We start from the raw sequence: 13,527 nt of genomic DNA, 5'->3' as shown, positions 1-13,527 counted from the left end.
CATACCATATATTAATTTCACATGTACAACATAGCGACTAGACATTTATGTAATTTACGAAGTGATCACTCAGATGACTCTAATATCTATCTGACACCATACATAGTTATTAAAATATTATTGACTATATTCCTTAAGTTTTTTAAAATTAAGATACAGTTTTTAGATATAAGGCTATTGCACACTTAATAGACTACAGTATAATAGAACATATACTGGGAAACCAAAAATTTGTGTGACTTGCTTTATGGCAATACTCTATTGCTGTGGTCTGGAACTGAACAGACTCTCAGTATCTCCAAAATATGCCTGCCCTTGATGCAGCCAGCATTCTCCGCCACATTATGTAAATGATGAGTTCTTAGGTTTTCTGTGTGTCATTATGCCACTAATAATAAAATGGAGATAATCCACAACAGCGCAGAGTTTAATTTCAAAACATTTTACGAGCTAAAGAACTGAGTAGCAGCTACCCCCAGCCCATTGCTAGTTAAGCCTCATTTCACCCCTAGTGCTATTCTTATCAACATTTTACAGATGGAAAGGGAGAAAAAAAACTAAAAAACCCCTAAGTCGTAAGGTGGTTATACGGCTAGTATTAAACTGAGGAAGTTTGACTTGTGTGGAGTCGTGTTATAATTCTGAGCAACACCAAGAAGCGGGAGCAGCTGTTTCAACAAGAGCGTTTATGATAATAGTGAGTCTTAGCGACTCGGGCACTCGATTATTTAATTCACTGTACTCAGGGTCAGTTTTGACTGGGTTTTTTAACCCCGCTTCTCCCCCACACCCCCTCCGCCCCCCCGCTGCCATCTTTTGTCGTCACTCCCTTGTGAAATTTACCAATTACTTGGTTTCAAATGCAGTACAATCTCTGGCTTTTCTTTATCCCTGCTGGAATCCTACTAGACCTAGTTGATCCTCAGTCCACACTTACCAATTAATTGGCTGAGTTCTATGATAACCAGAGTGGTCGGGGTTTTGCTACATATCATTGTTTTGTTTCGAGGGACATCTTCTGGCTCCAGCGCTTGCTGGAATGTGCGGCTTGAGGATGGCATTCTGAGCTCCGCCGTTCCTGTCTGCCTCATGAGTCCTTTATCTCCTCTCTTTGAGGCCCAGACTTGTTGGTTCTGCAGATGTCTTACCACACATCAGGGGCAGGCCCTCCTTGTCTGTCAGACCCTTTTGCTTTCTGGTTTCTTCCTTCATTTTGGTAACAAGGCACTCAGACCTATAACATCAGTAAAATCTTATATTTCGATTTCTACTTTCACCAGATCTTGTATTTCTATATTCCAGTGTCTCCCTCATTCTCCGAACCACTACCAGTTCCGTTTCTGAAACTCAGATCGTCTCAGTTTACACTGTCAGCGGCTCTCCAGTGTCGACAGAATTCAGTCTGAACGCTTTGAGAACATTTCCAACCGCCTGGGGCGTGGGCCCGGCCCGAACCACTAGACGGAGCCTAGACTTCTTGCTGGTCCCTGCTCATTTCTGCTTCTGCTCTTCATTTTCTATTCTCACTCACCATTTTCTTGCCTTTTCTGTCTGGAGATTTATTTCACTTAAGGCTCATGTAGAATTTTCTTTGAAGAAATTTTTCTGATTCTCACAGAGAATCATGTTTTGTTTCTACTCTGCATTCCTCTGTACTGGCATATATCACAGTCTGTCTCAGATTATGGTTAACTATGAAGTGTGTTGTCTTTCTCGCTCAGTTGTGAATCTACTGACTTAGAATGCGCTTGAGCAACTAGCACATGGCAAGAATTCAGTGTGGGTCTTTCTTGAATTCAGTTTGTCTCCCTTAAGAAAGTCCGTGCTCTTATCTAAGTCCAGAAAACCTCTTGTATCCTCCTTCTGTAGCTTCCTAACCAGCCTCTGGCTACATGATTGAGACCACAGAAAATATCAGAAATGGTGATCTGGAAGTAATTGAGGAGCAATAGCTCCATTTCTCATAATATTCATCTAGCTCTAAAGCAAGGTTTGTCGATGTTGGCAGTATTGATATTTTAGGCCTGATAATTCTTTGGGGGGCACAGGCTGGGGACTGTCCTATGTGTGTATTACAGGATGTTTAGCAGCATCCTCGGCCCCTACCTACTAGATGCCTGTAGGATCCTCCGTTAGTTGTCTCCAGACAGTGCCAAACATCCCAGGGAGAAGGGGGCAGGAATTGCCCGTGGTTCAGAACCGCTGTTTTAAAGTATCTCTGTTAATATTCTATAACTAATGAATGTTGGCTCTTCAACCCTACTACCTTTCCATTGTACCCTCAAACTTCTCACCGGTGCTTTCTGCCTCAAACTTCATGTCATTTTTAGATTCCCTAATCTCACCTATGAATGACTCCCTATGCTTTACTCCCTTTCTTCAAAACCCAGCTCAGTGCTCATTCATCCTTAAAGCCTTCCCAAATTAGACCTATCAGCTCCTTCTCCATTCTGAATTTTGCATCATTTTGTAGCCCTCTGAACATCGATGCTTAAGGTGATCGGCCTATGTAAATATCTGTAGATACTGGTACAGTCCTTTATGCACGGGTCTACCTTCCTTCCCTGTCTGACTCTCCTAATCAAACTGTCTAAGCTGGATGCGTATCTTTGTGTCTTTTTGTATTATGCATGTCCGGGGCATTCATTTATTCAGCCTACATCATAATGAGCATTGAGCTTAGGATTTGTGGCCTGTAAGATCTTTTCTCTTAAGGAGCTTCCACTTCGGTGGAGTGTTAAGATAGATTTGCAGATATGTGTAGCACGATGCATGGTAGAGGTGTTGTGTAGGCCGGTGCCTAGGAGGATGGGTAGAGTTTCCTTGGCCAAATAATTTTAGGCAGAAGGAGTGGAGAGTCTCCTTCTATAAATAGCTATTTCCCTTCCAGCCTTGAAGAGAGGACTTCAAGAGCCTCATTTCCTCTGCCTTTCATCACTGAGCATCCCCACCAGCAGCTACCTACTCTTCCAGAAACCTGCTTAGAGGCTCTTCCCCTGGACAGGAGTGATGTAGAAGCTCCTTATGGACTTTTGTATTACGTGCTGCTTGGATCCACTGTTAGGTTCATTGCTGGAGAACCAGACATGTAAATTGGTGTGTATATGCACACATGCACGTAAGATTAAATGGAACCAAGTTTTTGACCTTACTCCTGTTTGAAAGATTTTATTGTCACCCCAGAAGCCCAGTCTCCCGGGCGACTGTGTACAGGTGTATAAGCATACCTGGCATCCATGATGATCTCTTGCAGGTTCTCTTGTCACAGGTAACAAGGTGAAAGAGGTTGGTGGATAAATTACACCCTGTCACCACTTAGAGTATGGACTGGTAGTATCATAGACATAGGGCTACACATCTTACACTTAGGAAAAAACAGCTACCACTCTCAAGCCGTGTACAATGATTCTAGGTCGATAGGCTGGTAAAGAGTTGGAAAGCATCCTAGTCAGAACTATTTCTAATAACTTTGACCTTCTGGCCATGTCAGAAACTAGGAAGGCTTGCAATATGCTGTGTTTGTTTATAAATTATCCTCCTACCATTATAAATTAACCTCCTACACCATTGTCCAAAGGGTTCCTGGTTGAATAATGTTTATTCATTCACTTGTGGAGGAAAAGTCAGGCTACAAATGTGAACATGAATGCTTTTTTAATAGATGGTGTTATTGTGCTGCACTGTCCTCGACTTTTAGATATTTAACTCGTAAAGTTTACAGCAACACTTAACTGCATCTGGATTTCACATTGAATTTGGGAAGGCAAGAATCTCACTGTAATTTGCACTGACTGCCCTGTAATGGAAATTATGGCTTGGGAAAAGTTTCAAATGACGTGTCTATAAACTAAGGAAAAGTTGATCCATTCAAAGGCTGGCAATGTGCAATTGTAGGAATTTTTTTTTTTTTTTGAAGGGGCCATTGCCAAGAAGAAATATTTATTTCAGCAGCTGAAGTAAACTAGCCATGAATTAAAGTTGGTCTGTGTAAATTGTTGGTTCATCAAATTCTGTCCTAAAAGTGGAGTGAAAGTTACAACATAACTATGCGGGGCTTTTAAGAAAGCTATAAAGATTGTAGAGTCCAGTGTTAAACTGGGTGGTGGCAATGAGTTGATTTTAGAGGATGAGCAGCCTTTTTTTATGGTCGGAATACTGGCCTAATGGGACTCGGGATGCAGGGCTTCTGGTCCTAGCCCTGCAGTTACGTGGGTTCGTGTCAGTGGATACGCCACTTACCCGCCCAAGCATCAATTTATTGCTTTGCTCTAGTCTCCATGTCTCCCTCCCCCACCATTTGTTTTAGTCTCTCCTATTCATGTTCAAGACTTTCCCTCAAATGTCTAATGATAGATCCCTGACTGTTCTTGGCTCATGTTTAAGTCCGAGGCAATAAAAAGCCGATGAGAGGTTCTGGATGGAGAGGCACGGATGGGGCTTGTTGACCATGGACTTAACTGTAGGGAGATCATTTAATTAGGGAATCGCCAGATGTCCACATCTGGCAGTCTCTTCTCCGAGCCCACTTAACTTAATCGGAGAGGAATCCTCCTGACTGGCTGCCAGTGTTCTTGGGAGCAGTGGGGTCGGCGTATTTCCACTTTCAATCCGTCCATTTTCAGCACTGCATCGGCATAGTTCAGAGATACTGTGCGTTCAGTTCCAGACCACCGCAATAAAAGGCCATCGCCATAAAGTGAGTGGTAGTCTTTGATGGCAGAGGGTCTTGCCTCTGAAAAACACAGCTGTGAAGCACAATAGATGAGATACAATGAAACGAAGGATGTTGTTTTCCCCTCGTCTTCCTCCCCTGTGCTTGGTCTCCTGGTTCCGTGTCTCTGGATAATCAGCCACTTAAACAGCCCTCTTGTTTTCAGCCCCGACCCTTCCTTGCCTTTTGCCATCCGGCCCCTCCTGGCTCCTGGGTCTCCCCACCTCCCCGCTGCAGTCACTCATGGTTGTAGCTTCCTATACTCTCTGGGTCACTTTCCACTCATGGATGGGTTTTCCATCTTCTAAAACCCTGGTGGGAATCACTTGTCTGCTGATGTCTCTCCTTTCTTCTGTCTCTGGTGAGTTTATTCCTTTATTTCTACTTTAGCGAGATCTTGGATAGTGAAGGAAACAAATGCCCTCGATCAATCTGCCATGTTTGATCAAAAGTCTTCCATTTTCTCATCATAAAACCTGGGTATCCATTCAGTAATTATCGTGCATCTCCTAATCTCGGGCACTGAACTGAGTGCCGGAGAGATGAAAGAAGCTGAGACAGTTCTCCACCTCTGAGAAACGTGGCAAGGGCACAGCTGGACGATGCCTCTGCGGTGACACGTACAGGGACAGTGCCAGCAAGGAAGAGGTGCAGAGGAAGGAAGAGCAGTGTGACGAACTCGGCCGGGGATGTTACGGACAGCTATGCTGAGTAAACTAAAACTCTGTGGCTTTATGATTTCAGCTGTCGGGGGAAGACTGTGACCAGACTGCACCCGTTAATTATTACCGAACGAGTCCAAAGAAAAGTGGTGTGTCCAGCCCAGAGCTTCAGAATCCCTCATCTGGCTGGGTGGGCCTTTGCCTCTCCAGGGTCGTCCAGTGCTGTAAAACGTCACTGCCTTCCCACCCACGGCCCCTCAGACCTCTCACTTGCCGTACACCCTTAGAGTCTGGTGCTGGGAAGATAGAGAATTTGAACAAGGCCTTTCTCAGAGGGGGCGTGATAGCAGATCTGCCCCTCACTGCTGCCTCCCAGCCTCCAAATGGCTCGTTGCTGATAGAGGCCTTATTATTCTTGTCGAGAGGTAGTCTTGCTGGTTTCTGACTTTCTTATAAGTAATTCCAGATAGATAAAATCCTAGTTGCATAGACTATCTGAAGCATAGCCAAAGCTCATGAGCCCATTAATCAGCCTCAGTTAACCCAGCAAACAACCCTGATAGAGATTTCATGTAGGCCCGAAGATAGCACTCTAAAAGGCTCGATGAATGTCACAAATTTAGACACTCGGTTGCCACTGGTTCCCAGTGCCAGAGACAGCAGAGTTGTGGACATGGGCCTCACTGATGGGACAAGGTGGTCTGTGGTGTTTGCCCCTCCTTGGTCCTGTTGCAATTCCAGTTCCTATCAAGAAGGCTCTGAATGTTGTCCTTATTTCTGTCACCTGCCTCACCTTTTTCCTCGCCTCTTGAGAAGTGATGGGAGCTAGTGCTGGGACATTGAGCCGATTGCCATTTAAGTGAATCTGTGAAACCACGAGCCACTAGGACCATATGAGCTACAGAAAGCTTTCACTTTGTGCCTGTGTCTAGTCTGTGCTGTGGAGGTGTGTGTCCAAGGATTACCCTGAGGTAGGGTTGCTAGACGAGGCACGACTTACAGTAAGGGCTGTCTTCCCTGAGAAGATGCTGTGTTGTAGAAACTTTAACAACTTTAACATAAGCTGAGAGGTTTTTATTGCTTGGCTGTTTTAAAGAACATTTTAATATTTGAATTCTCAGCCATCATTCAACTTGAACTCTGTGAGTGTGCAAGAGGGTGGTATGAAGCAGAAAACTAACCACTCCGTGTGTCTTTTGGCTATACCACACCCTGTAGAAAAGGCTTAGATTTATCTTCCTGTCACTTTTTAGCGATACAAAAGTGGTAGAGTGTTATTTGTGGCTGTAGACAACCACATTGTAGAAATGCTTACATTCTTGCCAGTTGCCAGCTTAAGGAGCATCACGTAGCTATGAAAAATTCAAATGTTTCTATTCCACAAAGTAAGGCCATTTACAGAGGTGGATTATATCTGTGTAATGGTAGCCAATGTTCCAGTTTCATATTTTTATTGGTGCCATAAACAAATAAGCCAGAGAACGATCTGGGAGATGGCGTGCTACAGACATTGCTATTCATATCACATTTCTTATTGTAGCAACTTATGTGAAAATTTCCTCAATGGTGTGGCACCTAGCATGAAGATGTTCTCACTGAATTCAGTAATAGCCTGTGGATTGTGTTATCCTCTCCAGTTTATTCCGTTCTGATAATGTACGTTCCCTCTTCATGAGGAGTGAGAACGTCATTGTCCTGCTGTGAAAATCCTAATTTCTCGTCGCTGTAATCCTTTCCTGTAGAGTTTTTAGCCTCAGTCAGTTACTTTTCTGTCAAGAAGGGAGAAATAATGAAGGCAGCTATTATACTTTGACTGAAGGTGAAGTGCTCAGCGGCGTAATTAAATCCGTGAAATGGTGAGTCATGATCGCCACAAACCAGGCGACCAGGAAGCGAGGGACGGAACTGAAGTTTATGTGCGACCAGCAGCTGACGCTATTACTCGTGCAGGCTTCTCTTGATTTGTGGGCACCCAGTGCCTAATTTCATTTTAAGAACTTGAAGCTTTAATGGATGTTCTAAAAGTTGCCCAAGGAAACATCTGAAAAAGATGTTTTAGGCTCGGTGGACATCTGTCTGGAAGTTCTGCTTTCCTGTCGGTTTACCAGAGTCTGCATTCTAGAAAAAGAGGAGAATCTTGCCTGAGGTGCTTCCAGACGGTCTTTTTGTCATGGACAGGGTGACGTTAAGAAGCTTCTGGAAGTCTATTTCAGCACTCATAATTTGAGAGGATGTGAACATAAGTCTAGCATAGGTAATTCATAGCAAGGTAGTGAAACAAAGAAACAATATTTCAAAACTTTGTTTTGCAAATAGAATGCAAATGTTCTGATTTTTTGTGAAATAGTGTTATAAGATGCAGTTTGTGTGAATGTCAGTGGCCAGTATCATTTATTTGAGCATCAGAACCGTAGAATTTTGTATAAGATACTTTCTTTTCCTTCCTCAAAGAGGTACTAGAGTGAAGAAGAAAAGAATAATATAGATTGTGTGTGTAGGTTTATGTACACCTGCCCCCACACACACTAATAAAAGAAAAATAAGTCAAGGTAGCTTAAGGAGGTAGTATTTAAAACATTTGGGAAATTATATAATTTGGAAACAGAAAGGCTTTAGAAGATGGTTTGTGGGCATGCTGTTAGACTGGGCATCAGTTACGGGAATAAAGGCGAATGTGGAAGATATAAAAAGGTTTATTGGCCTCTTAACACTTTTCTCCTTCATACACACATTTTAGACTCAGACGGTGTCTTTGCTCTCAAAATAATACACCTTATGTAATCATGAACCAGATGTTTCGATGGAGTGGGTTTTAGCGAATGAGGTTCAGGCCCATGTCTCAAAAGTGAAGCACCTCAGTCATCAATTCCTAAACGTGAGGTGAAACCGTTTTCCTCAGTTCTTGGGACATTTTCCACATGGACGTCTGTGGTCATTGCCTTGTTCTTCCTCTTTTTGTTTTCATGGTTTTTGTCTTCAGTCTGTCTTTTCTCTAAGCACCTAGAAGGACCTTGCAGGCTCGATCTGTCAGTCCCCATTCTCACACGGGCGTGCCCGGCACTCCTGTGGACCACCGTGGAGACGAAACACCTTTCCCTGGTGAGCCCCGTTCTGCTCACCCCTCTGCAGCAAACACAGGAGAAGTACGCAAAGCACACCTCCCAGAAACATGGGTGTACTTCAGGGCTTCAGCAGACTTAGATGAGAGTCAGTAAGGGCTGTACTTGAAAACTAAGTTTCCCTCGAAGAGTGGTTTCTGGGTATGTAGAGTAGGGGTCCCCAGTCCCCGGGCTGTGAACCGGTACCAGGCTGTGGCCTGTGAGGAACCGGGCCGCACAGCAGGAGGTGAGCAGTGGGCAAGCGAGCGAAGCTTCGTCTTTATCTGCAGCTGCTCCCCAGCACTGGCATCACCGCCCCAGCTCCACCTCAGATCATCAGGCATTAGAGTCTCATAGGAGCACCAGTATCTGGTGCCAAAAAGGTTGGGGACCGCTGCTTTAGAGGATTGCAGGTTATGTTTGTAGGCCAGTGATCTACAGCCTCAGTTGTTACACCCAGCCATTGTAGGCGGGAGAGGAAATGCTGAGTTACTATCTGTTCTCACTTGTGCTGCCGACTTAATGGAACCATTCAGAGAATCTTTGTCTCTTGTTTCAGAAGCTGGCTTTCAAGGACCTTCAGTGGCAAAGACCCAGAGAGCAGGGTTTCTGAATAGTATGCCCCTGAAATTCTTGGCACAGGAAAAACAAAGCGAACATGAGATTATTTAACACACCAAGAATAAAATCGCCAGTCCAGTTTGAGTCTGGGAGTCTAAAACTTTCGTAAATTGATTTTTACGCTATCGTTTTTGCCACCGTGCTCTACGCCACTGCGCCTACATCGCAGCCTCCGTCACCTGTTCATGCACTTCGGCGTTAGTGGGTGTGTCCTACATCTAATGTGCAGTAAACACTTCCTGTGCAAAGGTGCTCGAAACAACATCTGTCGTTACATCAAAGGCGCGACTGCCAAGTGCAGCTGGAAGAATTCTAATGATGAGATGGTTTGAAGGAAGGTTATAATGAAATCTGTGAAATGGCTGAAGCTTTTTCGAAAAAAGCAGAAATGGGCTCAGTTCCCTGCAGTTTTATTACGTAAACATTGTTTCTGCCTATATTTAGCATAACCGTTTCTCTACGTGAGAAACTTGAGAATACATTCCTAGTTAGGAAAAGTGCATTTTCTGGTGGCGTGTTGGAGAAGCAGCCTTATGGAAGGTTGATGCAGTGTTGAATTCTGTCTCTTCAAGAGGAAAAACCCCTCTGAATGTGCTATTTGTGGGTTCTGTATGAGAATTTCCGATCAAGAGTCTAGAAGAGTTATCCTAAGCTCATTATACAATTAAAAGGGACAAGAGCTATGCTCCAGAATGTGAATCCCAACCCAGAAAAGTGTTCACTGTACAAGGACAATACTCAGATTTTCAAATTGGGGGTGCTTTCCAATGGCAGCTAATTTGTTCCAGCATTGAAGTGAGCATAATTAACAGAGACTTTCTTTCTTAGGCCGATTAACCACCAAAAACCATGCCAACATTGTAACTGTAAGCAGTGAAAACCAATATTTATGAGGGGGATTGTGCAAGAGTTTGTGCGACAGATGGACATTTTATCTCTATTGGTGTTTGTAATTCCCTTGAAAAGTCATGCAATATCTTGTTATTTTTGAATGAATGAACAAACGATTGTGCTTTGCTGTTTTCTTTAAAAGAGGTGTACTAAATTTTTTTTCTGTTTAACCTCTTTATGTTAGCTAGGTTCATATATTCTGATGCAAAAGCTGAAAAATCATAATTGTGTTTTTGTTACAGATACAGATCCACGTGTTTTAGAAAAACAAGAATTACAGCAGCCAACCTATGTTGCTCTCAGTTACATTAATAGGTAAGCTATTTTCAGAATTTATAGCAACTTCATATCTGCTACATGTTTATTTTTAAATGTGTCTTTTATAACAGAATAGAAAAATGTTTTCAGTTTAAAAATATTTCCAGGAGATTATTGAAAATTAACTCTATGGAATTTTGTTTCTGTGTTGGGGACACGTGTGATGTAGTTTTCAGTGCCTATGGTTGAAAACGTGATTGATTTATAACCTCATTCTGTAAGTATTTTGTATGCAGAGTTAGAATATGCTCTTTTGACTTCGTAAGGCAGTGGGGAGATTAATGGATTTATGTTTGAGTGGAACTTTTAAATCCTGGGGCAAAGAGGTGCTTTATGAATTCAGAACATTGTTGGAATATCTGACTACATCAGACTATAACAAATTGAAAGAATTTAATATCAGAAAGTTATTTAGTAGCAGCTCATCTTTTGGTAAAAAAACATTCTCAGCAACTGACTCCATCTGTGTGGAGTCAGTTTTTTGAGGTGGTTTTTGCTGAAACCAAACATGTGAGCATAGGTTTAGAGAACACTTAGAACTTGATCCATCAGTTCTAAAAAGGGACTAGGTGTTGCAGCCAACTCAAGTAATTCAGGAGACAGTGATTTTTGGAGAGAACTGAAATCAACTTATATTAAAACATGCACCCAAAGAGAAGCAAAACAAAACTAGTTTTTAATGAGAATAAAAAACTCCGCTCATAATTCAGCGCGTGAATTTCTGGTGTCTGTCTCTTTTTTATATATATAAGGTGAAGAATGTTTTCAGTTTCTTGGGACCAGAGTTCAGGGTCTGAAGTGCAAAACTAGGAACGAATTATCTGTACTGTTTCATTTTAATGTCTTTTTAGAAAACAAGCCTTGTCTAGGGAGAGCTTAGAGTTGGAGGTGCCTGTGCTGTGTCAAGTTCTTTTATGAAGTATGTTTTTAAAACGATTCATTAATATGAACATCTACTTGCATATCTATTTTGGATTTCCTACTTAGCAGCCTTCCACGGAAGTGAGAGAAATCATCTACAGTTTTCTGTTACCCATAAATTTTGAAATATTTTTAAGTAACACCTTCAAAACACATCAGATACAAATAAAAATGTATATACTTATCTGGATTACTCATATAAAATCCGTGTTGTTTCTAGTGCTTAGCATGGGTTTTTAAACGTCTATAATTATACATTAGAATCTTATTTATGCGAATCTTAATTAGCCTACTAATTTTGGGGAAAAGGATGACTAGGCTTTTATAGGTTAATTGTACTGAGTAGGACTTTTTTAATTGTGTGCTCTTGTGTTTTGGGTAAAATGGGTTACCTAGGTATGCAAATTTGTGTGATACTTAGCCTTATTCTAATAAGAGTCTTTGAGATCGTCACATTCATTCTTTCGGTTTATATTGTAAGCCACGTTGGCAGCAAGGATCTAATGACACAGGTGTTGTACTCACTAAAGAAATAGATATCCTGCCAGGTGTGATTTGGGATGACAGAAGAATAAAGACAAGGGCCACATGTACAAAACCACCAGAGAACTTGAGTCAAGTGTGATAGTTTAGCTTAAACTGGGATATGTCAGAATCCTAGAGAGTCAGGTCATAATCAACGGTGTGAAATTTCTTGAATGAGTCTTCTGGGAGAAAATGAATCATTTTTTTTAAAAAATAACCTTTTATTATTACAGCATGTACAGGCATTATAGAAAATTAAAAAGTATAATCAAACAAAATTTTTTTTTAATTAAAAGATCACATTCCCACCACCCAGATATCACTACTGGTAACACCTTAACACATTTTCGGGAAGAAAAGATGGATATAAATTTTAAGGATAGGAAGTCCCGTTAATTTTGTGATGTGAGAAACAATGGCAAGTCCGTGTAATGGAAAATAGTCTGTGTCATATTTATACACCTAGAGGGAAAAAAGTATAATAGGAAATAAGAAAAGCTAGAAGATTTTGAATGAAAGAATATAGAATAACACTAGGAAGAACAAATATAACAGTTTTATGCCTTGTGCTCTGTGCTAGGCATTTTTTTTACATTGTTTATTTCACTTAATCTTCACATTAGCCATACAAAGGAAGTACTATGTTGGTCTCCATTTCACAGGTGTGGAAGCAGAGACTCAGAAGTTAAGTAACTTGCCCTATGTCCCCGGATCCTATGCCGAGGGAATATTGGGTTCAAACTTGCCCAGTTAGGCTCCAGAATCTGTTTGTAATCCCTGTACAGCCTGATTTGTTGGGATATCAGGGAGTAACGTACTAGTTTAGAAAAGAGGAGAATTTGGAAAACTAATGTTGGAAAAATAGGGTCGGGCAGCTGGGCAGAGGAAACACAGACAAAAATAAGAGTAATTACCATGCCATGGATAATTGGAGGGTAGAAACCTAATAAAATGAAACAGTAGGAGACAGCAGAAGCTAAAAATGCTATGAGAGAGGTGACCAGTAACTCCTAAATGATATATTGCTACCAGGAAATGAGTGTGCAAGGCATATCCTAGCATAGCTGGCCTCAGCCGCAGTGGGGAAGGGTACCGTAGCATCTTAGGAAAGGGCGGAGCACAGTGAGTGCACAAGTGACAGGTGAGCTGTAGGGCGAAGTCAGGTGAGTCTCTATCAAAGGTCTGATGAGAAGCATTAGGTTACATCTGGATATTTCCTTCAGGTTATTGTGATGTCGTTCAGATAGCTAGCTGCTTTGAGGTGACAAGATAGCTTATTAATAACTTGTGACACTCCAGAAATGGGTAACTGAGATCATTTAAAGACATAATAACATGCATGGCCATGGCTGTTAATGATACTATTTTCTCTACAAAACATGTTTTTATTAAAATAATTGAACTTTCTAAATTAACTAATTTTTAAAATATATATATCATTTTTGTATAAGTCGTAAAGGAATATCATGCCTAGGCACAAATTGGTACCTTCTTGTACTCAGTCCTTGTCATTTACTACTTAATAAAAATGTAATATTCTTTTATACCAAATTACAGCTCTACTCAGATCCTCTAAGACTCCCTGCACTGCTTGGCAAAGTAGTAGTTAGGTTTGACCTCCTCTAAAAATGGATTTTTTATTTAGCTTAGTGTTTGCTATTAAACAGCAAATTCTAAAATGAGTTGCATAGAACAGTGGTTCCAAGGAGAATTTACCAGTTTTCTGTCTGTCTCTGTGTCTGTCTGTCTCCCTCCCCCCCGCCCCTCCTCTCTCTCTCTC

At 41.6% G+C, this 13,527-nt stretch overlaps 1 protein-coding gene across 1 annotated transcript in view; it reads left to right on the top strand.

Moving 5' to 3' along the window:
- Nucleotides 1-10,230: 10,230 nt before the first annotated feature.
- The window catches only part of JAZF1 (JAZF zinc finger 1), a 130,734-nt gene continuing 127,437 nt past the window's right edge, over nucleotides 10,231-13,527 (top strand). The window contains exon 1 of the mRNA XM_006912024.3: nucleotides 10,231-10,298. The gene's annotated coding sequence lies outside the window, so the exon portion shown is untranslated. The remainder of the gene's footprint in view (nucleotides 10,299-13,527) is intronic.

The sequence above is a fragment of the Pteropus alecto genome, unplaced genomic scaffold, assembly GCF_000325575.1.
Source record: "Pteropus alecto unplaced genomic scaffold, ASM32557v1 scaffold21, whole genome shotgun sequence".
NCBI lineage: Eukaryota > Metazoa > Chordata > Mammalia > Chiroptera > Pteropodidae > Pteropus > Pteropus alecto.
The sequence above is the reverse complement of the archived record's forward strand: the minus strand, read 5'-3'. Positions and strand labels throughout refer to the sequence as shown.